We start from the raw sequence: 23462 nt of genomic DNA on the forward strand, positions 1-23462 counted from the left end.
TCCCTGGGTTGGGAAGATCCCCTGGAGAAGGAAATTGTTACCCACTCCAGTATTCTGGCCTGAAGAATTCCATGGACTGTAGAGTTCATGGGGTTGTAAAGTGTTGGACATGACTGAGCAATTTTCACTTTTCTTAATCCAGACTTGAGAAGCGCTAGTAATTTACTCATTCAGAAAACTATTTCTTGAACACCTGCTAAGCATAGGCTCTTTGCTAGATATAGGAGATATAATGGTGAGGAGGAAAACAGAAAAAAGATAAATTCCAAGAGTTTATAGTCAACTGGGTTGACTGTAAAGAGTTTACAGTAAATTGATCAAAGTGTAATCCAAATAATAATTGCATTTTTAATTTCTTAAACATGTAAGATGACAATGCAACTGTGCTCCAAAGAATTGTGTAAGAAAGTGTAAAAGTGAAAGTGTTAGTCACTCAAATGTGTCCGACTCTTTGTGGCCCCATGGATTGTAGCCCAACAGGCTTTTCTGTCCATGGGGTTTCCCAGGCAAGAATACTGGAGGGGGTTGCCTTTCCCTTCTCCAGGGGATCTTTCTGACCCAGGGATCGAACCCAGGTCTCCCACATTGTAGGCAGATTCTTTACCATCTGAGCCACCAGGGAAGCCCATAAGAAAGTGTAAGAGGAGGGAACTGACATATTTGGTGTAATCAGGGAAGGCATCTCCAGTAAAATGATACCTATGCTGCATCTACTGGAAGGCCAAGAGTTCACTGGAGAAAGAGAAATAAAGGAGAAGGGGAGGTGGTCTAACAGGGAACTGATGGTTCCAGCAGAGGAACAGAATACCCTAAGGACTATCATTTTAATAATCTGCACCACTACTGTCAAATTCTTTGCCAATAGTCCTTCATTGGCCACTTTTCCCATCTCCAACAGAGTATTAGTTCAACCATCTAGAGGATAATGTTGCTATAAGGCATACCTCTATGTGTATTAGTTCCACTGCAGATTCATTACCTGCAGTAATTGTAGCCTTTACTATTATAGTTTGCTGATGTTTCTGTGTTTCTGGGCAATTCTCTTTCTCTTGAACGTGAAAGTGAAAGTTGCTCAGTCGTGTCTGACTCTTTGTGGCCCTATGGACTGTAATATTCATGGAATTCTCCAGGCCAGAATACTGGAGTGGGTAGCCTTTCCCTTCTCCAGGGGATCTTCTCAATCCAGGGATTGAACCCAGGTCTCCTGGATTGCAGGCAGATTCTTTACCAGCTGAGCCACAAGGGAAGCCCAAGAATACTGTGTGTATCCCTTCACCAGCAAATCTTCCTGACCCAGGAATCAAACTGGGGTCTCCTGCATTGCAGGCGGATTCTTTACCAACTGAGCTATCATTGTTGCTGCTCAAAAGCTAATTCAAACCTGGCCAGGTTTCCTTGAGCAACCTTGCCCGTTATATCCCATGAATGAATTTTCCTAACACAAAACAAATAGAAGCTGTTACATGAGAACATCCTAAATACTAATCACCCCATATGCTGGGGAGCTTGGTGCTGTCTCTCTAGCTCCCTGACTTTCCAACATCCAACTTGTCGTCCACTCTTGTTCATTCAAACTTGTTGATATCTTTTAAGTATCTTTTTTTTTTTTTACTCTACTTGTTTCAGACTCTTGCCATCTCTCTCTTACATTTCTACAAAAACCTGTTTAAATATTCCACTCCTTGCCTCCTGTCTTATCTCCTTTTAATTTATCTTTTATAGGGCATCAGGGACAGTCTCTGATTCACTATATTCTACATTAAAAGAACAAGTGTGGTCTTCGGAGCAGAACAAGCTCCCCCATATACTAATAGTTATATGTCTTTCTGTGAGTGACTTAATTTCTTTAAGTTTAAGCATTTAAATAAAATCTGTGAAATGAAGATAATAATACCCATACTTGGTTCTTGTAAGTAAAATATGCTCAAGCGTGACCTGCTATCATACTAACGGTTAGCATTAAACTGTGGGGTGGGCACTGTGCTAACTGTTTTATGTGCACTATCACATTTATCTTTTCCAGAAGATGAAAAATTTGCACAAAGTCACATAGCAAATAAAGTGGTGAAGAATTCATGCTCAGTTAGCCTCCAAAACACCTGCTCTTCACCACATAACTATAGCTATTATCAGCGAGAGTGGGAAACTGAGAACATTGTGAAACTTAGCTGCTAGATGAACTTGGACAAGTTTCTTAAGGATTTTGAGCATCAGTTATTTTATCTGTAAAATGGGGATATAATACATACAATATTGTATAGAGAGTTACATAGAATTAATGTAAAAGGTAAAAGACATGAAATATTAATAAAGACTATCTGTGACTGTCATTATTTCTAGACTAGAAATACAGTTTTTAAGCTACTCTGTTTAAAAATTACATTGCTCTCCCTCTGTGGGGTCTGCATAAAGCCCACTATCTTTAGCTAAGTCCACTAACCTGTGTATTAAGGTCTCTTTACCTTGTCTTCCATTTTGAGGTTTAATAATGACCATTTGCTGTTCTTCTAAACATGCGTTGCTTTCATAGAACTCCCTGCCTTTGTTTGGCTGTGAGATCTTAGTTCCCTGACTAAAGATCGAACCCATGCCCCCTGCATTGAGAGCTTAGAGTCTTAACCACTGGACCAGCAGTGAATTCTCTCTCTACCTTTTTAAAGCCTGCTTTCTTGACCTAAAAAACTGTGCCTCCTTCTCTTGCTCCCACCCCAATATTTTCCCTTCTGGCTAACTTAAAATTTTCAGTACTTGAATCACCTCTCCCTCCCCCCTCCCTTTTATTTTTAACAAATCTGTATTTGCTTAACATCTTCAACTCCCTCAATTATAGTTGAATGACCTTTCTCAGATGACTTTGTAAGTGGACATGCATCCACTGAATCTCATTTCACAATTTTTTGCCAGTCATTTTTCCTCACTAGACCATGAGCTATCAGAGGGGTAAATATTGTGTCTTTCTCATCTGTATGACAAGACTTAGCACCGTGTGGGTACAAGGTTGAATGCCTGATGTGTGAGGATTAGATGCAATGCTTGGAAGTATAGAGCTTGGGTCTTGGCAGGTATTTAACAATAAATATTTTACGAAATTTTAATAATTTTTAATATTGGTTACAGTCATAAATATCTATTAATATTTATTTAATTATTTATAATGTGAGGGTGATGTTTGTCTCTTTGTTCCCTTGTACACATTTCAGAATTTAAACAACATATTTAGGAAAGTCTTTCTTCTACAGTTTATCCTATTATCAGTTGAAGTAATTAAAAAGTGTTTCTGCAAACTACTTCCTCATTGTCCAGACACGGTGAAAGTCTCTTTTTAAAGCACACCTGTTAACCAAATGTGATGTCTTTCATTAAGTTGTTAGTTGACCTAAAATAAGAGCATTTCCATGAAATCAAACTGGAAAGAATCAGCAAGGGTTAATGCAAAAATGACATACCGAAATAAACATGACAAGCAACACAAAGAAGGTTGGAAATCCTTTTAGAAAGCTACAGTTTGCCAATTTGACTCTGTCTTCTCTTTTGACAAAAATTCAGTGCTGGGGGCCCCTGCTGGGGAGAACGTGGAGGAGGGAGGGAGGGAGGAACGACAGGGACACAATTTAAATGTTTTGACAGCTTAGAGAATGATGTGCTGCAGGCATTTGCACACTTTAACCCCAGCTGTAACAGTTAGAATTCTTATTGCACGGTCTAAATCCAAGAATTGGCTGTTTGGAAAACTGTCTCCTGACTGCTACACACACATGCACAAAAGAAAAAGTGAAAAATATCAGGTAAGCAAGAAACTGAATACACTCAAGTCTCTGTTAAATGACAGTAATTAACTGGATTTTAATTTTCTCATGTTCATTTTTCATTAGATTTTTATCCCAGATAGAACCAAGAGTGCCAGAGCACTGTGTTTTTTTTCTCTTGGGTCCCATGTGCAAAATTTCAACACATCCTGGCAGCATGAACAGGTTTAGTGGTGAGGAATTAAAAATAAAAAGTTCACTACGATTTAGTTCCAAAGTTGATTGAGTCAGTCCATTGTAATTCAAAGATGCCTCATTCAGGTCATTTCTTTTGTCTAAACAATGCTTATCAGAAGAGGCAAGTCAATCCACAATACATTTCTCATTATTGGGAGAAGGCGTGGTCTTCTAGGATAGCAGAAACTTTGCTCTGTGTCTTTCTCTTCCTCCCCCCACTTCACACACACACACATACTGTGGCACATAGCTAGAAATGAATGGGTGTCACTGAATACACATTGCCTGCCGTGTCAGTAAACAAAGGATGTGTCTGCCCCTCTTCCATCATGCACCCTGGGGAGACTCAGGATGAGAAAGCACAGGATATTCTGACCCCAGAGAGCTGAGGTGCATATCAAAGGAATGATTTCAGTGAGCCCAGACTCTTGCATCTTTCCATGCATAGAAAAGCACTAAATTCCTTAAATTGAGATAGCTGGTTTTCTTGAATTAATAGTAATCTTTTGATGTTCTGACTACCTGGTCTTTGTTGCAGAAACTCCCCTGTATCCCAGCTCCTCCCATACCTCTTCGGAGCAGTATTTCAGAGGCTGTATTCCAAGCTTAAGTCCTCGGTTTTGTCCCTTGAATAAAACATAACTCTCAGCTTTCAGGTTGTGCATTTTTGTTCAATAGACATCGGGGAATAGGCATAAAGGAAAAGAGGAATGTGGTGTTTGAGACGTGACTTCATAAAGCATTTCATTCTACAAGCAGGATTTATGTTGTTGGACTGACTATTGTTTGAAATGAAATGCAGTAGCCTAGGTTTTGGGTGGTGCTATTAAATTTCAACTCCCCAGTCACAGTCACCTATCACCGTGTTAGGCACATGGGAGACTTTAAGAGCAACAAAACAGTGTCAGGCTGCCGTCTAGCCCTGTAAATGAACCAGGCAGAAGTGTGCGACTTGGCAAAAAGAGCCTCTGTTTTATTAAGCTAATGAGTTTTTGTGAATAAGCAAGGCCAGCATTAAATCATTTAAAATGAATTTTCTCCTAGATTGAAACATTGTACCCACTGTACTGTGAAATGAATTTTAAATTTTGGGTAAAGTTTGATTTCTAATAACCTGCAGTATTTCCTTCTTCTCTTTCGTTGCTGTTTTTCTTTCCTGTGGCTTTTCGTTTAGAATTACTAAGGCTTCATGATTTACTTCCTCTTGACTTTAAAATAGTAAAAGAAAATAACTGAAAGTGCCAAGAACCTAGAGAAGCAAGTTGTCCAGAGTTCAGCAGAAAGTGCTATTGTTTTGCTTGTCTGAGTGGTGGTTTCCAGCAGAAGACTTCATGGGTTAATTTGAATTTCTTGCCTTCTTAAAGCTGTAAGACAGCCACATTCTTATGCACCTGTTTTTAGCAGTACACACTTGCCTTGAAATCGCTGTTTCCATTGTAATGGACTAAGTGGCTGCTCAGCCTTGAGAATAAATAAGCCTCCTTAAGCACTTAAATCCCTCCTGGGGAGACACTTCCAGAAAGGTTCATTTTGTGTCACAGTTAGGGACAACACTCAAACAACAGGCGAGAACAACACCAATTATTTTAAAGGAGACTAATTAGGGGATACACAAGAGGAAATTCAGCTGCGAGTTGTAGAAACAGAAATTTAGAGGTGGGAATCATCGCGGTAAAAGTTTTTCTTCCTCCACTTCCATAACTTTCATGGTAAAGAGTCTCTGGCTTTAAAGCTGTCTCCCACAAATTGAACTCTGGCAGGAATTAGGGCGACTGGATGTTGATGCCTGTGGCTACACATTTGATCACTTGCGTTTCCAAACGTTTGTTTTCTTCATCCCGTGTCAGAGTAGAAGGGAGTATTTACAGACAGAGGCTCCTGAATCTCTGTCAAAATGTGTTCACTCACTTATCTATCCCTTCATTTATATGTCTGGTCAGGCTTTGGTGGAATGCTCACTTTATGTCAAGTACTGGATTCATCAATACTTTGTCTTCAGCACGCTTTGCAGCTTTGTGAGATTAACTGCGGTGCAGTGGGGTGAGGTGGTCAGCGGTGATGATGAAGGAAGAAAAAAAAAGTAGTTTCAAGGACCAGTATGACATTGGGTGGAAGAGAATATTCGCAGGATATTCTGCCGGAGATGATATGTAATAGAAATTGTGGACAGCTGTTGCATCTCCGTTAATAGTAACTCTAATTTCAGTACTTTGTTTGGGTTCCATTTCATTATATAATCATAGCTAAATTAAATCGTGTTGTTTTTAAAAGCAATATATTGACCGCTCGTGCCATGTGACTGAGGGGCACCCCAGTGTGGCGTAGAAGGAGGCGACACATGGCGGGATGCAGGCTACCTCGCAACAGCACTTGGAGGACACGATGGTGAATCCATCCATTGTTGGAGTCCTGTGCACAGATTTACAAGGACTCAATCTGGGCTGTCACCGAACCCAGTCAAATGAGCATGCGGGGTGATATCTGTTCTTGCCCAGCAAGCAGCTAAGCTAACCTCATACCCCACCGATATTTCTGCGATGTGTCTAGAATCAGATAATGGGAATGTGATGCTGCAGAAACACGATGGCGTACCAGTGGCAGTGTGCAAAATGGCCTCCTGAGGTCTTCTATCAGTGCTCCGAAGCCTGTCATAGGCACTCAGTGGTACCTTGTGTTAATTACCTTATAGATAATATAATATGCTAGAGTTCCAGTAATTAGACCATTCGTGTAATAGGCACTGGACACTTTCCTATTAATTTTAGAGGAAGTTGTCTTTTGACCCTCTGTGTCTTGACTTATCAAATACCAGTTAAGAAAAGTACCACATTTTGAAACAGCAGTTTTAGGTCACCTTGTATATAGAATTTTGTTATGTTTAATAAATGTGGTGGGAGGAAAAAAAGCAGTTTATTGATTCCAACATTATAGATTCAATCTTGGGATGTCTCAATTATTGTATATGAAAGCTATTTTAACACTGATTGACCTCTGCCAACAGTTTGTAGAACTTTCCATATCAATCAGAGAAATGACCAAATGTAGTGATAAATTAATTGAATGAAAGACCATTACACTTTGGTGGCTCTAATGCCATGGTCGCTTATGTAAGCAAAACAAAATCTTAGCCTGCAAATGCCTCAAGGTCACAAAATCGAAAATGTAGGGACGACCAATCACAAACAATTTAGGCTTTAAGCTGTAGCCAATCAAAAACTTCCTTTCTTTATATCTATGCTTTCTCTGTATTTCCCCTGGCTCCTATCTGCCAAGAATCTGTCTAAGAGGACTCTTAACCATTTCCTGTTTGGTGCTGCCTCATTTGAATTAATTTTTGCTCACTTGCTGGTGCTGGGAAAACTGGTCAACCACTTGTAAAAGAATGAAACTAGAACACTTTCTAACACCATACACAAAAATAAACTCAAAATGGATTAAAGATCTAAACGTAAGACCAGAAACTATAAAACTCCTAGAGGAGAACATAGGCAAAACACTCTCCGACATAATCACGGCAAGATCCTCTATGACCCACCTCCCAGAATATTGGAAATAAAAGCAAAAGTAAACAAATGGGACCTAATGAAACTTAAAAGCTTTTGCACAACAAAGGAAACTATAAGCAAGATGAAAAGACAGCCTTCAGAATGGGAGAAAATAATAGCAAATGAAGCAACAGACAAAGGATTAATCTCAAAAATATACAAGCAACTCCTCCAGCTCAATTCCAGAAAAATAAATGACCCAATCAAAAAACGGGCCAAAGATCTAAACAGACATTTCTCCAAAAAAGACATACAGATGGCTAACAAACACATGAAAAGATGCTCAACGTCACTCATTATCAGAGAAATGCAAATCAAAACCTCAATGAGGTACCATTACACGCCAGTCAGGATGGCTGCTATCCAAAAGTCTACAAGCAATAAATGCTGGAGAGGGTGTGGAGAAAAGGGAACCCTCTTACACTGTTGGTGGGAATGCAAACTAGTACAGCCAGTATGGAGAACAGTGTGGAGATTCCTTAAAAAGCTGGAAATAGAACTGCCATATGACCCAGCAATCCCACTCCTAGGCATACACACTGAGGAAACCAGAATCGAAAGAGACACGTGCACCCCAATGTTCATTGCAGCACTGTTTATGATAGCCAGGACATGGAAGCAACCTAGATGCCCATCAGCAGATGAATGGATAAGGAAGCTGTGGTACATATACACTATGGAATATTACTCAGCCATTAAAAAGAATTCATTTGAATCAGTTCTAATGAGATGGATGAAACTGGAGCCCATTATACAGAGTGAAGTAAGCCAGAAAGATAAAGACCAATACAGTATACTAACGCATATATATGGAATTTAGAAAGATGGTAACGATAACCCTATATGCAAAACAGAAAAAGAGACACAGATGTACAGAACAGACTTGTGGACTCTGTGGGAGAAGGCAAGGGTGGGATATTCTGAGAGAATAGCATTGAAACAAGTATACTATCAAGGGTGAAACAGATCACCAGCCCAGGTTGGATGCATGAGACAAGTGCTCAGGGCTGGTGCACTGGGAATACCCAGAGGGATGGGCTGGGGAGGGAGGCGGAAGGGGGGATCGGGATGGGGAACACATGTAAATCCATGGCTGATTCATGTCAATGTATGGCAAAAACCACTACAATATTGTAAAGTAATTAGCCTCCAACTAATAAAAAGAAATGGAAAAATAAAAAAATAAAAATTAAAAAAATAAATAAAAAAAGTTCTTACTTTTAATGAAAACAACTTCCAGGATAATTTCATGTCATTTTTACTAAAATATACAAAAACTGTTGACCTTCTAATATATATACATATCTTACTATATATATATGGTAAATATATATATATATAAAATAATTTTTGCTCACTTGCTTAGCATTTAAAATATGCCTCAGTTTATCTACCAACAGTTGTTTTGTATAGCTACTTCATTCATCTCTAACAAATCATAACTGGATTTCAGTGATACACCGAAAACTTTCAAAGAGGCATGTGTGCTCAGTCCCTTAGTTGTGTCCGACTCTCTGTGACCCCATGGACTGTAGCCCATCAAGGTCTTCTGTCCATGCGATTTTCCAGGCAAGAGTACTGGAATGAGTTGCCATGCCTGTCTGCAGGAGATCTTCCTGACCCAGGGATTGAATCCATGTCTCCTGCATCTCCTGCATTGCAGGTGGATTCTTTACTTGCTGAGCCATCCAGGAAGCCTACATATACATAGATCTCCTCCCTTTTCCATTTCTTCTTTTTGAAAAACTCAATCCCACTGCTCTAAGGTGAATCACTTTGAACCATGTTTATGGGGAATTTCTTCCAGGTTTCCTTTGACCAGTCATCTTGCTTTCCCTGGTTCTGAATCTGTATTTGGTATATATCAATATCAATGTCCTCTCCTCTGTGCATTCAAGATGGATTCTAGTGAAGATGCCTAAGAGCAGGTTGGCATCATTACACTGAGGTGACACCTCCTGTCTTTTTGACCTTCAAGGAGCCTTTTTGTGCTTGTTCATCAGTCGCTCAGTTGTGTTGGACTCTTTGAGACCCCATGGACTGCAGCATGCCAGGCTTCACTGTCCTTCACCATCTTCTGGAGTTTGCTCAAACTCATGTCCATTGAGTTGGTGATGCCATCCAACCATCTCATCCTCTGTCATCCCCTTCTCCTCCTGCGTTCAATCTTTCCCAGCATCAGGGTCTTTTCCAATGAGTCGGCTCTTTGCAGAATGTGTCCAAGTATTGGAGTTTTAGCTTCCTCATCAGTCCTTCAATGAATATTCAGGATTGATTTTTTTTAGGATTGACTAGTTTCATCTCCTTGCAGTCCAAGGGACTCTCAAGAGTCTTCTCCAACACCACAGTTCAAAAGCATCAATTCTTTGATGCTCAGCTTTCTTTACAGTCAAACTCTCACATCCTTACATGACTACTGGAAAAACCAGAGCTTTGACTAGACAGACCTTTGTTAGCAAAGTAATGTCTCTGCTTTTTAATATGCTGTCTAGATTTGTCATAGCTTTTCTTCCAAGGAGCAAGTGTCTTTTAATTTCATGACTGCAGTCACCATCCACAGTGATTTTGGAGCCCAAGAAAATAAAATTTGTCACTGTTGAAATTGTTTACTCATCTATTTGCCATAAAGTGATGGGACCGGATGCCATAATAATCATTTTTTGAATGTTGAGTTTAAGCAAGCTTTTTTGCTCTCCTCTTTCACCTTCATCAAGAGGCTCCTTAGTTCCTCTTCACTTTCTGCCGTAAGGGTGGTGTCCTCTGCATATCTGAGGTTATTGATATTTCTCCTGGCAATCTTGATTCCAGCTTGTGCTTCTTCCAGCCCAGCATTTTGCATGATGAACTCTGCATATAAGTTAAATAAGCAGGGTGACAATATATAACCTTGACGTACTCCTTTCCTGACTTGAAACCAGTGTGTTGTTCCATGTCCGGTTCTAACTGTTGCTTCTTGACCTGCATACAGATTTCTCAGAAGGCAGGTCAGGTGGTCTGTTATTCCCATCTCTTTAAGATTTTTCTGGTTGGTTGTGATCCACACAGTCAAAGGCTTTGGCGTAGTCAATGAAGCAGAAGAAGATGTTTTTCTGGAATTCTCTTGCTTTTTCTGTGATCCCTGGATGTTGGCAGTTTGATCTCTGGTTCCTCTGCCTTTTCTAAATCTAGCTTGAATATCTGGAAGTCCTCAGTTCAGACACTGTTGAAGCCTGGCTTGAAGGATTTTGAGCATTACTGTGCTAGTGTGTGAAATGAGTGCAATTTTGCAGTAGGGTAAACATTCTTTGGCATTGCCCTTCTTTGGGATTGGAATCAAAACTGACCTTTTCCAGTCCTGTGGCCACTGCTGAGTTTTTCAAATTTGCAGGCATTTGGAGTGTAGCACTTTAACAGCATCATCTTTTAGAATTCTCTGTGTGTATGTAGTAGGGAAGTTCTCCTTGACTTTGAGAATGAGGAATATGTGGTCTTTAATCTCTTATCTGAGCAGGGTTCAGCTCTTCTCTTGCTCTGCATCTGGGCTATTTATCCACAAGGACAGGCTCTGGCTGCTTAGGCTGGGGCCCATCTATCTCCTGCCTCAGTATATGGTATCTGTTTAAATATGGCTGATTTTGACCCCCCTCCAAAGAGAAACATAACATTTATGGTCTCAAAATAAAATAAGATCATTATTTCTGGGTAAAAATTTTGGAAAGACTTCAGTTTTCACAGACTCTGGACAGAACATCTGAAGAAACAGCAGTTTCTTTGCCAAATATAAGTGAATCAGAAATGACATAATTTCCCCTGAAAAATGCCAGGAATATTTTCTCTGTATATGGTTGTCTGTATCATGCTCTTACATATTTCTGAATCTCACCTTGTGTTTAAATTCTGCAACTGTATCTTCTATCTATATTCTACACTTAAAAAAAATCTTTTATAAGTACAATGCCAAACTACTCCTCTCAGATGTGTACATATCGATAACTGAATAAAACTATTAAGCCATAAATACTTGATTTCTTAAAATCCATAAATATCATTAAGAATTACTTTTACTAGTTTAAAAATATTGTGAGAAAAAATTGTAGGAGACATACTATTAGTCTACTGAAAAAAATGTATTTAAACAAACTAAAGTGAACTATGGATGTTCATTGGAAGGACTGATGCTGAAGCTGAAACTCCAGTACTTTGGCCACCTCATGGGAAGAGTTGACTCATTGGAAAAGACCCTGATGCTGGGAGGGACTGGGGGCAGGAGGAGAAGGGGACGACAGAGGATGAGATGACCGGATGGCATCACTGACTCGATGGACATGAGTTTGAGTAAACTCCGAGAGTTGGTAATGGACAGGGAGGCCTGGCGTGCTGCGATTCATGGGGTCGCAAAGAGTCGGACACGACTAAGCAACTGAACTGAACTGAACTGAACTGAAAGTGAACTATTGATGACTAAGTTTGTGTTCGCAGAGTTCTAGTTTTCTAAAAAGGAGAGCTCTTGAATTTGGTGAAAGTGAAAGTGTTAGTCACTCAGTCATGTCTGACTCTTTGTGACCCCATGTACTTACTGTAGCCTGCCAGGCAGGTCTGTCCATGGGATTTTTTCAGGCAAGAATACTGGAGTGGGTTGCCATTCCCTTTTCTAAAGGATCTTTCTGACTCAGAGATTGAACCCAGGTCTCCTACATTGCAGGCAGATTTGTTACCGTCTTAGCCATTGGATGGAGAAGGAAATGGCAACCCACTCCAGTATTCTTGCCTGGAAAATTCCATGAACAGAGGGGCCTGGCAGGCTACAGTTCATGTGTTGCAAAGAGTTGGACATAACTAAGCACACACATGTAGCCATTGGAACATTCATCAATTTAAAAATTAAAAATAGCTGAGATTAGAATTTGCTATATAATGCACTCAGCTTCTTGTCCTGTAACTCAGTTTGACACATACAAGTTTATTGTGACAATTGGTTTATTTCTGATGAATATTGCAAGGAAAATTTCTTCATAACTATAACAGACCCCCTCAGTTCAGTTCAGTTCAGTTGCTCAGTCCTGTCCTACTCTTTGCAACTCCATGAACCACAGCATGCCAGGCCTCCCTGTCCATCACCAACTCCCGGAGTTTACCCAAACCCATGTCCATTGTGTCGGTTATGCCATCCAACCATCTCAGCCTCTGTCGTCCCCTTCTCCTCCTGCCTTCCATCTTTCCCAGAATCAGGGTCTTTTCAGATGAGTCTGCTCTCTGCATCAGCTGACCAAAGTATTGGAGTTTCAGCTTCAACATCAGTCCTTCCAATGAACACTCAGGACTGAGCTCCTTTAGGATGGACTGGTTGGATCTCCTTGCAGTCCAAGGGACTCTCAAGAGTCTTCTCCAACACCACAGTTCAAAAGCATCAATTCTTCAGTGCTCAGCTTTCTTTATAGTCCAAGTCTCACATCCATACATGACCACTGGAAAAACCATAGCCCTTGACTAGATGGACCTTTGTTGGCAAAGTAATATCTCTGCTCTTTAATATGCAGTCTAGGTTGGTCATAACTTTCCTTCCAAGGAGTAAGTGTCTTTTAATTTCATGGCTGCAGTCACCATCTGCAGTGATTTTGGAGACCCCCTAAACTCTTAAAAAGCAAATGACTGTAATTGTATTCAAAGGCAAAGTTCTAGAATTACTCTGAATTTGACATATGTTATATACACTTTCATTTGCTACAATTATCCTTCTTGATTCATATTAGAGTTACCCAGAAATCACCTGGGTTCATCTTTGTTAAAAAAATAAAAGTGAAAACATAGCAGATGCATTAGAGTAATTATATAACAATTTCTGCTGCAGGCTAAAAGCATCTTTCAGGCATTTTAATTAAGCCAGGGGTGTTGCAGCATGCTAGCAAATATACTCCATTTTATCTTCAAAAAATGCATATTATGACATGCATAATGACAGAAACAATGATTTACATTTTAAAGAAACAGTCTTTTTCATATCATCAACTTTATTTTAAATTGTAAATTTCTATTTTAAGATTAACTCAGGAATACCTGTATGTATAATTTAAAAAAGACACGAGAGGCCAATTATTTTGAGAAGAGATGGATTTGGGTGCAGGCTTCCACTCTATTCACTTTTCATGGATTTATTTTTTATTTTGCAATAAGAGATTAGTAGAACACTTATGAAGTAAGTTTTTTTTCTTGATGAATTCTCCATATCCAATTTTATTGCCAATATGCTATAAGAACTAAATATTTTAATTCTTAATTAGTAATAAAATGTCAATAGCTATTTTAGGAAGAATAGAACTTTTGCTTTGGTTACTGTAATAACCACTAATCTTAATTTCTGGATTGGAGTAGTTTGACTTTTGGGTTATTTGGGCCATCTTTTATTACTTTTTTACTTCACATTTGACTGTCTTCTATGATGACACTTTTTAGAAGTGTCTTTCTTATAGGAGGGTCTTCTGTATGCAAAGTAATTCCCCCCACTGGCATTCAGTTCTTTCCCTTTGTAGTGAACAATTAGGAATCCTTTTGGTTGCAAAGGTAGAGTAAAGGAGGAGGAAGATAGGGGATAAGAGAAAAGGAAAGCAGTGGAAAAATAAAGGAAATACAATGGAAGCAGGTGAAGAATTTTGTTCAACACAGGGAGGTGTAAGTAAAAACATTTAATTCTGGAGAAAATGAATGGATAGAATGAATGGATGAATGAATAGATAAATATTAAAATAAAAAGATAGCATAGAATAAAGCAAATAGCAAAACAAATATCCTGTGTTATTCATTTTAGTGAAAGAAAATATTATCTCCTGCATAAAAATAAATTAAATTCTCTTGGAAGATGTTAATGTCAAAATATCTATTCAGCCTTGTCATACTTTAGATAAAAGCATAATCTTGCATCTTGAAAGTATTCTGATGTATTGCTTTTGTAAACAATTTTCTGGGACAGGAAACTCTAAATGACATCAACTACATGTTTCAATTACAAACCAAATTAACATTATTTTAGAAGAAAAATGGGTATCTTCATTTAGAAGCCAGATGTCTTATTAAATACAATTTCCTCTGTTGGCTGCTTTATATTAGGGGCAGATTTAAAACAAGAACAGCTTCTGTGAAATATAATTATACCTTTTGTGTGGCTTTCATGGTCATGGAGGCTAGAATATGAAAGTTACTGACAAACAGATCTGCAAAGCAATTTTTTTTTTCTCTAAGAAGTTGTTTAAATCTAATCAGCTGTCATTTTTTTTTTGGCTGTTCCAGAACCTTGTTATTGTCTCGGTTATGTTAGATTGATTGATGTATCCATTCAGAGTTTCCTGTTATGGCTTTCAGAGAAGTCTCTCATTGCTCTATCCAATGTTCAGCAATCAAATTGGTGGAGAATTTACATTTTTTTTGGTCTCATAAATGCTCTAAGATGGATGTAGTAAGAAGCATAAGCTACATCTGGTGTTTGGGAGTTAGAGTTCTTTTTGTATGTTTCTCATGTGGACACTCTAATGAAAGAATGACTTTTTGCTTATTGATTATTCTGATTTTATTCTTTCCCCTCTTAAAAAAAATTCTTAATGCGTGTATCTTCAAATGGGTGGCATTTACTTTTTTCAGCTACTTATGTCTAACAAATTGGAAACTATTGGCAATTGGGAAACATTGGCACTAAGTGACTGCCTGGTTATTAAAGTTTACTCAGATGCTCTCTGCATTATCCGGTAGATAGAACATGGAATCCAGAAGCTAGTGGGTTACCTGGTCCAACAACCTGTCTAACGCTCTTGGCCTAGCGGTTCATACACATAATGTCTGGACCTTGGCACTTGTGAGGAGCCCATTCCACCTTCAGACAATGCTGTCAGACAGTTGTTCAGTAGATTGTGCTGAGGTTTTCCTGAAGCTTCCATTTATTGATCACAATTCTACCTAATGGCAATGTATAGAAACTTCCTTCCATTTCTCATGAAATTAACCCATTACATATCTGAAGGCAGCTGTTTTGCCCACTTGAGTCTTAATTTCCCAGATTTAACTTTCCCAGTCCCTTCACTTGTATATCATAGGGGTCCCCTGACCGGCCTGGCCAGTCAGAAATTCTCATCCTACTTCTGCTAGAAGGGTGATACAACTTGAGTTCTGTCGCTGTTTTCATCAAGACATTTTGAAAACTATTCTTTTTGAACAATTATTTTTTTCTATTTAATAAGGCCCTCTTTAAACTCTCTTTTATATTATGAAATAACCAGTATGTAAGAAAGTAGAAGTACCTGGGTTGTCAAATAAAATACAAATCCAGACTTAGTAAAGACTTTATTTATTTTATTTTAATTTAAAAATTTTTATTTGATTTATTTGTTTTGCTTTTCTCTGTGCTGGGTCTTTGTTGCTACGTGGGATTTTCTCTAGTTGCGGTGGGTAGGGGCTACTCTGCAGCTGGGTGTGTGAGCTCCAGTAGTTGGCACATGGACTCAGTAGTTGGCGCTCCTGGGCTGAAGAGCAGAGACTCAATAGTTAATGGCACTTGGGCTTAGTTGCTCTGTAGCATGTGAAATCTTCCTGGACCAGGGATTGAACCTGTGTCTCCCACACTGGCAAGTGGATTCTTTACCACTGAACCACCAGGGTAGCCTGAGAAGGACTTTAGTTGAGGGGATGATTGCACAACGGGGAAAGAGACTGTTGCAATTAGGTAGAAGAGTTTGACCATCGGATCTGCAAGCATTATACAAAAAGGGATCTTCTTTAATAGGAAGAATAGGAAGGTGAGAGGGAATGGTGTGCGGAAGTAGGCTGGAAGGGTAGCCAGATGGGATAGAAGATTAGAGACTCTTCTACCCTAAGGACGGTCTGTTCTCCAGGGACCTCTAAGGGAGGAGCTGAGTGCTGGCCAGAGTCAAGGGACCTTGGGGTAGGAGAGAAGTTAATCACAGGTTAACAAGTACTTTCTTCTGCTGGATTAGTGGGGACAAGCAGTTCAGTGCATCATTTCTGAGGTGGAGAATGGGAATTTGGAGAGTCTGTATCTGGCCACATTGAAGGTAAGCCAGGGCACTCTCTGTGAGTCTTATCTAGTTTACGTGGGGACCAGGGGTTGTTTGAGCTAAGCCGTTTTCTGGTACACAAAAGAGTGAGTGGGGGAGATTTATTTAAACATTGCTGTCTTCCAGGATCACAGGGCTCTGATGAAGCTCAACATTGTTACTATCCACTGCTGGACTTCACAGATGTCAACATTTGGGGCCATATTTGCTCTAAAAACATTTGAAAAAAAAAAAGAAATCTTTACTACAGATACAGTGAACCCATGCAACCTACTTAATTTCCTTATTTTTCTCCCCAGAGTTTACCATGATCCTCTTCTCTTTAGATGTTGCTGCTTATGTATGATATATCAGACAGACAGACAGACAGACACACACACACATGCTCAGAGTACTGTTTGTTATGTTTTCAGTTTACTAAATGGTTTCATACAATATATCCATACCTGTCAATCTCTAACCTATCCTCTATCTCTATTTCTTTGTCTATGTCTTACTTTTTCTCAGTCAGTGGTGAGTATTTGAGATCTGGACATCTTGATATATGTCTTTCTATTTCATATATTTTACCTATTTAATTACTGTATGGCAGTACCCTATTGGAATATTTAATTTTTAAAAATCCATTCTTCTGTAGATAGGCACTTAAATTGTTTTAATTTTTCCCTTATTACAAACAATAATAGCTCTTTTTTGTGTGTGTCTTTAAACTTGTGTACGTGTTAAAAAGCTTCTTCAGGTGGTGAACCTAGGAGTGGAGTTTCTGAAACTTTACTATTAGCAGATACTATCAAATTTTTCTCTAAAGTAGTTGTACAAATTTATACCCCCCTTTCTTCTCTAGCATTCTGTGACAATTCCTTCTGCTCCACATTCTTATAATATATTTTAGTGTCAGAATAAAATTCTTGCCATATTGCTAGGCATGAACTATGGTATTGTTTTGTGTTAATTTTTAGTTCCTGATTAGTAATGAGGTTGAATTTATTTTTATGTTTATAGATCATTTTATTTTTATTTTTGTGATACAGCTATTCGTAGTCTTTGCCCATTTTCCTTGAGTTGTTTTTCTTTTCTTACTGATTTCTAGATGTTCTTCCTGTTTTCTGTATACTAGTTTCTTTGTTGATCATATCCTTTGAAAAGATCTGTACCTGATCTGTTTGCTCTCATTGTTTTTTAAAAAAGAAATATATTTATTTTTATTTGTTTATTTGACTGTGTTGGATCTTAGTTGCTGTCTGCAGGATCTTCAGTCTTCATTGCAGCATGTGGGAGTTTTAGCTCAGGCATGTGGGATCTAGTTCTCCAGTGACTGAACCCAGGCCCCCTGCATTGGGAGTGCAGAGTCTTAGCCGCTGGACCACGAGGGAACTCTTGCTTTCATAGTTTTTATGTTTGAATGTTGCTGTTTCAGTCAGCTTAAGGTAAAGCATGCGATGGTAACAGAACTCCCAGATCTCAGGGTTTATTGCAGCAAAAGTTCCACTTTTACTCACATTTTCGTGTGGGTTGACAGGCCCTGCTCCACATATTTTTCACTCCAGAGATCAGAGTTGAAGATGTGGCTCTTATCTTAGACATGTCAGTCTTGCAGCACAGAGGAGAGATTACAGACCCACAGGAAGGCTCTTAAAGCTTCCGTTTGCCAGTGGTACCTGTCACTTTACACCCACATTTCATTGGCCAAAGCAAATAGCACGGGGTGAGGGTGTAGTTGGAGGGGGCAGTGCAATTGTGTTCAGAATGATACAGTCTGTCACCAAGACCCTGGTCCTTTTCTCTATGGTCTGTGTGTTTCATGCCCTGTTGAAATAATTCCCTACTGAAGGTCATAAAGATATTCTATATGTTCTTTGGAGGTCTTGATTTTTACATTTATATTTTTGATCTATCTGAATATACTTGGGGTGTGGTGTGAGTTAGATATCTAAGTTTAGCTTGTTTCTATGGATATGGATATTTATATGGATGTTTTTATTTGTTTTTATGGATAGTGAAACATGCCTATCAGCCTTTCCATCAGCCATTCTGGCCTTTTTCCTCTGATGTTTTTAATGGGATCTGTGCCATGTATCCAGTTCCCATGTATGTGTGGGCCCTTTCTGGTGTCTCCAGTTACGTTCTGTTTGTCTATTTGTGTACACCTATGCTAATTACTCTCTGTCTCTCCATATATTTAGATAGATATTTTTAAATTTAGAAATATATCCAAGCATGCTTCAGCCTTGGGGTTTTAATTTACTGAGGTGGAGTTATTTTTCACCCCTTAGGTTTCCTATCTTGGAGACAGCCTCTTCCAGGGCTTGGTTTTCTTGCCTTCTCTCCTGGTTCTGCCCTCCAGATCCATGATATCCACTTCTATTGTCACACCTCTGGTTTTGAGTTCCAGCTTAATTTCTGGCCCTTAAGATTTACCTTTCTTATTTATTATTATTACCCAACTTTGTAAACTAATTTAGGGATATATATACATATATGGGCTTCCCTTGTGGCTCAGCTGGTTAAGAATCTGCCTGCAATGCGGGAGACCTGGGTTGGATCCCTGGGGTGGGAAGATCCACTGGAGAAGGGAATGACTACCCACTCCAATATTCTGGCCTGGAGAATTCCATGGACCATAGTCCATGGGGTTGCAAAGAGTCGGACACGACTGAGCGACTTTCACTTTCACTTATATATATATGTTTTTCTGGAACTCTCTTACTTTTTCAATGATCCAACGGATGTTGGCATGAGTTTGAGCAAGTTCCGGGAGTTGGTGATGGACAGGGAAGCCTGGTGTGCTGCAGTCCATGGGGCCGCAAAGAGTTGGACATGACTGAGCAACTGAACTGAACTGAGCTGATATATCTATCTATCTATCCAGGAATTGAATACATATTCGATTCCTGATCAGGGATTGAACCTGCGACCCCTGCACTGAAAACACCCAGTCTTATTTTATTTGTTTCTGTCTGTGCTGGGTCTTCGTGGCTGTGAGGGCTACTTTCCAGTTGCATGCTCAGCCTTTTCATTGCAGTGGTTTCTCTCGTGGAGCCTGGGCTCCAGGGTGTGAGGGCTTCAGAAGCTGGGGCACAGGGGCTCAGTAGTTGTGGCGCCAGGGCTTAGTTGCCCCACTTAGAGGCTGAGTCTTAGCCGCTGGACCACTGGAGAAGTCCCCAGGGGTTATATTGTATCCATTGTTTTGTTTCTTGGTAACATGAGCAGAGTCTGTACTGCTGAGTCTATCTCCTTGCTGAAACTCATAGGAGACTCTTTAAAAGTTGAAAGTATTCAAATGAGGGAAAATCTAATGGTAGATTTAATAACTTGATTGACAAAAGAAATATTTTCTGGATCACAAGTCTTCCCAGGGAGTCTCAAATTATGTATTGAAGCAACTAACTTTTAAAATTAATTAAAAAGCTATCTGTTACCTAAGGTATTTTGATAGGCGGGCTTAGCTTATAGGAAATTCTCTCGACACGGTTCCTTGCTATGGTGTGTTGAATTTAATGTCTCAGCTAATTTTCTCTAATTATTTTCAGTAAATATCAGAAACAAACTGCAGGAAGCTTTCAGATTTCAGTGTGTGTGTGTGTGTGTGTGTACATGCACACATGCATGACAATGTGTACAGAAGGAGAAGGTGGGGAGTTAGGGAAAGGGAAGTGGGAGGGAAGGTTGTCTTGTGTTTCTTCCCTCTCCCCGCAGCTACTTTTCTGCCTGAGATAATTTCTCTCCCCTGCATGCTTAGAGTGAAAGTGAATGTTATGTGTAACTCAAGGGTCTGATGCCCTTATGGGCTCTAACCATTTAGTAGAAAGATCTCATTACCATTTTCCCCCAAACAAGGATCATCTTGCTCAGGTGTATTTGGGCTGCATCTTAGTCTTTTCTGGTTCTCCCTGTTCTCTATTATTGCTCAGTTCCTAGCCATGATTTTGTTCTGCCTTTGGTCTCTGTGCATTCTGCTCTGGCGCTTGACTTAATCATATGATATGTACAGACTCTGGAGGCAGACGATCTGGTGTCAGGTCCCAGCTTGACACTTACCAGCTGTAGAATCTTGGGTATCTCACTTACTCTTTCTGTATTTCAGACTCCTCGCCTATAAAATGGAAATAAAATAAGTAGCTATCTCTTGGAGTTGTTGTGAGGGTTATGTAGTAAGTGGATTGCCCAGTATCTTCAGATTTTGTTTCCATTTCTGTGCATGCATGTTCTAAATGAGCTGTCATTCCAGAGCCAGCACTGGGTGTCTTTACTGTCAACTGCCCTTGACTGTTGGAATCTGCTTTGTAAAGTTCTTGGGAATTCCTGAAACTATTTGGGAATTTATGTCTGTGGTCCCAAATCCCCTCCCACTCTCCTCCAGCCTTTTAATCAATGATGGATTAAATGGTTTGCAGAGTATAAATAGGGGCTTGGGCTTCCCCTGTGGCTCAGCTGGTAAAGAATCCACCTGCAATGTGGGAGACATGGGTTCAATCCCTGGGTTGGGAAGATCCCCTGGCGAAGGGAAAGGCTACCCACTCCAGTATTCTGGCCTGGAGAATTCCATGAACTGTATATGGGGTCACAAAGAGTTGGACACAACTGAGTGACTTTCACTTTCACTCCATGGTGGCTCAATGGTACAGAAACTGCCTGCAATGCAGGAGACACAGATTCGATCCCTGGGTCAGGAAGATCCCCTGGAGAAGGAAAGGGAAACCCACTGCAGTATCCTTGCCTGGGAAATCCTATGGTCAGAGGAGCTTGGTGGGCTACACTCTGTGGGGTCATAAAGAGTTGGACATAATGTAACAACTGAACAACAACAACAGCAAATTCATAAGAGAACTGCTAACATAAGGCTGTGTGCTGCGCTGTTCTTTGTTGCTCAGTCGTGTCCGACTCTTTGTGACCCCATGGACTGTAGCCCACCAGGCTCCTCTGTCCATGGACTCCCAGGCAAGAATACTGGAGTGGGTTGCTGTGCCCTCCCCCAGGGGACCTTCCCCACCCAGGATCAAACCTGGGTCTCCTGCATTGTAGGTAGATTCTTTACTGCTGAGCTACCAGGGAAGCCCACATAAAGCTGTTATGTACCAGCTTTCCAGAAAGTTTGGAAATAACAGTGTAAGATATAAAAATTTAAAACTGGATGATGAATATAACTTATTTGTTAAGAGGACTTTACAAATAAATAGAGTCTGGCCTTGCCTTCTTCTCTGGTTGTCTGTGCTTCTCTCTGACCTTGAGTGGTGACTCCTTGAAGTCTTTGTGGTATTAATCCCCATCCTCTTGAGAAATTCCATCTACTCCAGGGTCTTTCCAAAATATGACTTTAGATATGATCCTTTTCTTTGAGTGATTGAAGGATTTACATCCAAGTAGAATGTCAGATGCTAATTTCATAGCCTTTTACAATACTTGGAGAAGAAAAAGAAAAAACTTTTAATAAAAAAAGTAGTTTTGAATTCAAGGACTGCAAGCATTAAAAGGACTTGGTCAGCCAACATATTGTTTTGTAAGCCAACATTTTAATGTTTTTTTTTTTTTTAAAGAGATGAAACAGTTTGCTTTAAGCCTTGAGACATTAAATGTCAAGTTTGAGCCCATATGCTGGATTGTAAGTGTTCAAATAGCTGTATTATGCAAAACTAGAAAACTGGGTTTGCCATGGAAATGTTATTGTAGTTATAACTATGGCTAGGCTATTGTGGTTTTGTTTCTGACCATAAAAAAGGCACTAAAATTTATACCCCAGGGGTTCACTGAAGAAGCAAAGGCAGAGATAAATGAAGCATTTCAATTTATTCTAAAATAAGACTCTGCTCTCCCCATTGTCAGTTATAAATTAATATAATACTTTGATTTTTCAAACAGACTCTTGCCCATATAAAAGATTTCAGTTTCAGTCAGGTCAGTTCAGTCACTCAGTCATGTCCGACTCTTTGCGACCCCACGGACTGCAGCACGCCAGGCTTCCCTGTCCATCACCAACTCCTGGAGCTTGCTCAAACTCAAGTCCATTGAGTCAGTGATGCCATCCAACCATCTCATCCTCTGTCATCCCCTATTCCTCCTGCCTTCAGTCTTTCCCAGCATCTGGGTGTTTTCTAGTGAGTCAATTCTTTGCATCAAGTGGCCAAAGTATTGGAGCTTCAGCTTCAGCATTAGTCCTTCCAATGAATATTTGGGGCTGATTTCCTTCAGGATTGACTGGTTTGATCTCCTTGAGAGTCCAAGGGACTCTCAAGAGTCTTCTCCAACACCACAGTTCAAAAGCATCAGTTCTTCGGTGCTCAGATTTCTTTATAGTCCAACTCTCACATCCATACATATTTCAGTTTAGACAAGTTCTAAATGCTGGTGAGTAACATTTAGCTTAGGTCTTGAAGTATGTGGTATGAGAGAGTTACGTCAAAGTTTTGAGTTTGGGAGTGTCAGGGAATAGCCTGGAATTCTTTACACAGATCTAAATTTAGGAAGAGAACGAAACTATATTATACTGATTTTTCACTCAGAAGTAACTTCACCACAAATTTGGAAATCTATAAGAGATATCTGCTGTTTGTAGCTATAACATTAGGGGTAGGAATTGACACAGTGTTAATAGCTTTTTATTGCTGCTGTAACCAATTACCACAAACCTGGAAGCTTACAACAACATTCACTTATTGTCTCACAGTTTCTATAGATTAGTCGTTCAGGTATAACTTAGCCAGGTCCTTTTCTCAGAGCTTCACAAGATCACAGTCAGAGTGCCAGCTGGGCTGCATTTCTCTCTGGAGCTCAGGGTCTTCTTTTTAAATTTAAAATTTAAATTAAACGTTTATTTTTGGCTGTACTGGGTCTTTGTTGGTGCACAGGCTTTCTCTAGTTGTGGGAGCAGGGGCTATTCTCTAGTTGCTGTGTGCGGGCTTCTC

The 23462-nt window shown here is 39.7% G+C and overlaps 1 protein-coding gene and 1 pseudogene across 1 annotated transcript in view; both read left to right on the plus strand.

Moving 5' to 3' along the window:
* Window positions 1-23462, plus strand: part of MAPK10 (mitogen-activated protein kinase 10) — a 589148-nt gene that overhangs the window by 106309 nt on the left and 459377 nt on the right. The window lies entirely within an intron of this gene.
* LOC110142761 (ragulator complex protein LAMTOR5 pseudogene) lies at window positions 5869-6608 on the plus strand (annotated as a pseudogene).

This window comes from Odocoileus virginianus, chromosome 29 (genome assembly GCF_023699985.2).
Source record: "Odocoileus virginianus isolate 20LAN1187 ecotype Illinois chromosome 29, Ovbor_1.2, whole genome shotgun sequence".
Classification (NCBI taxonomy): domain Eukaryota; kingdom Metazoa; phylum Chordata; class Mammalia; order Artiodactyla; family Cervidae; genus Odocoileus; species Odocoileus virginianus.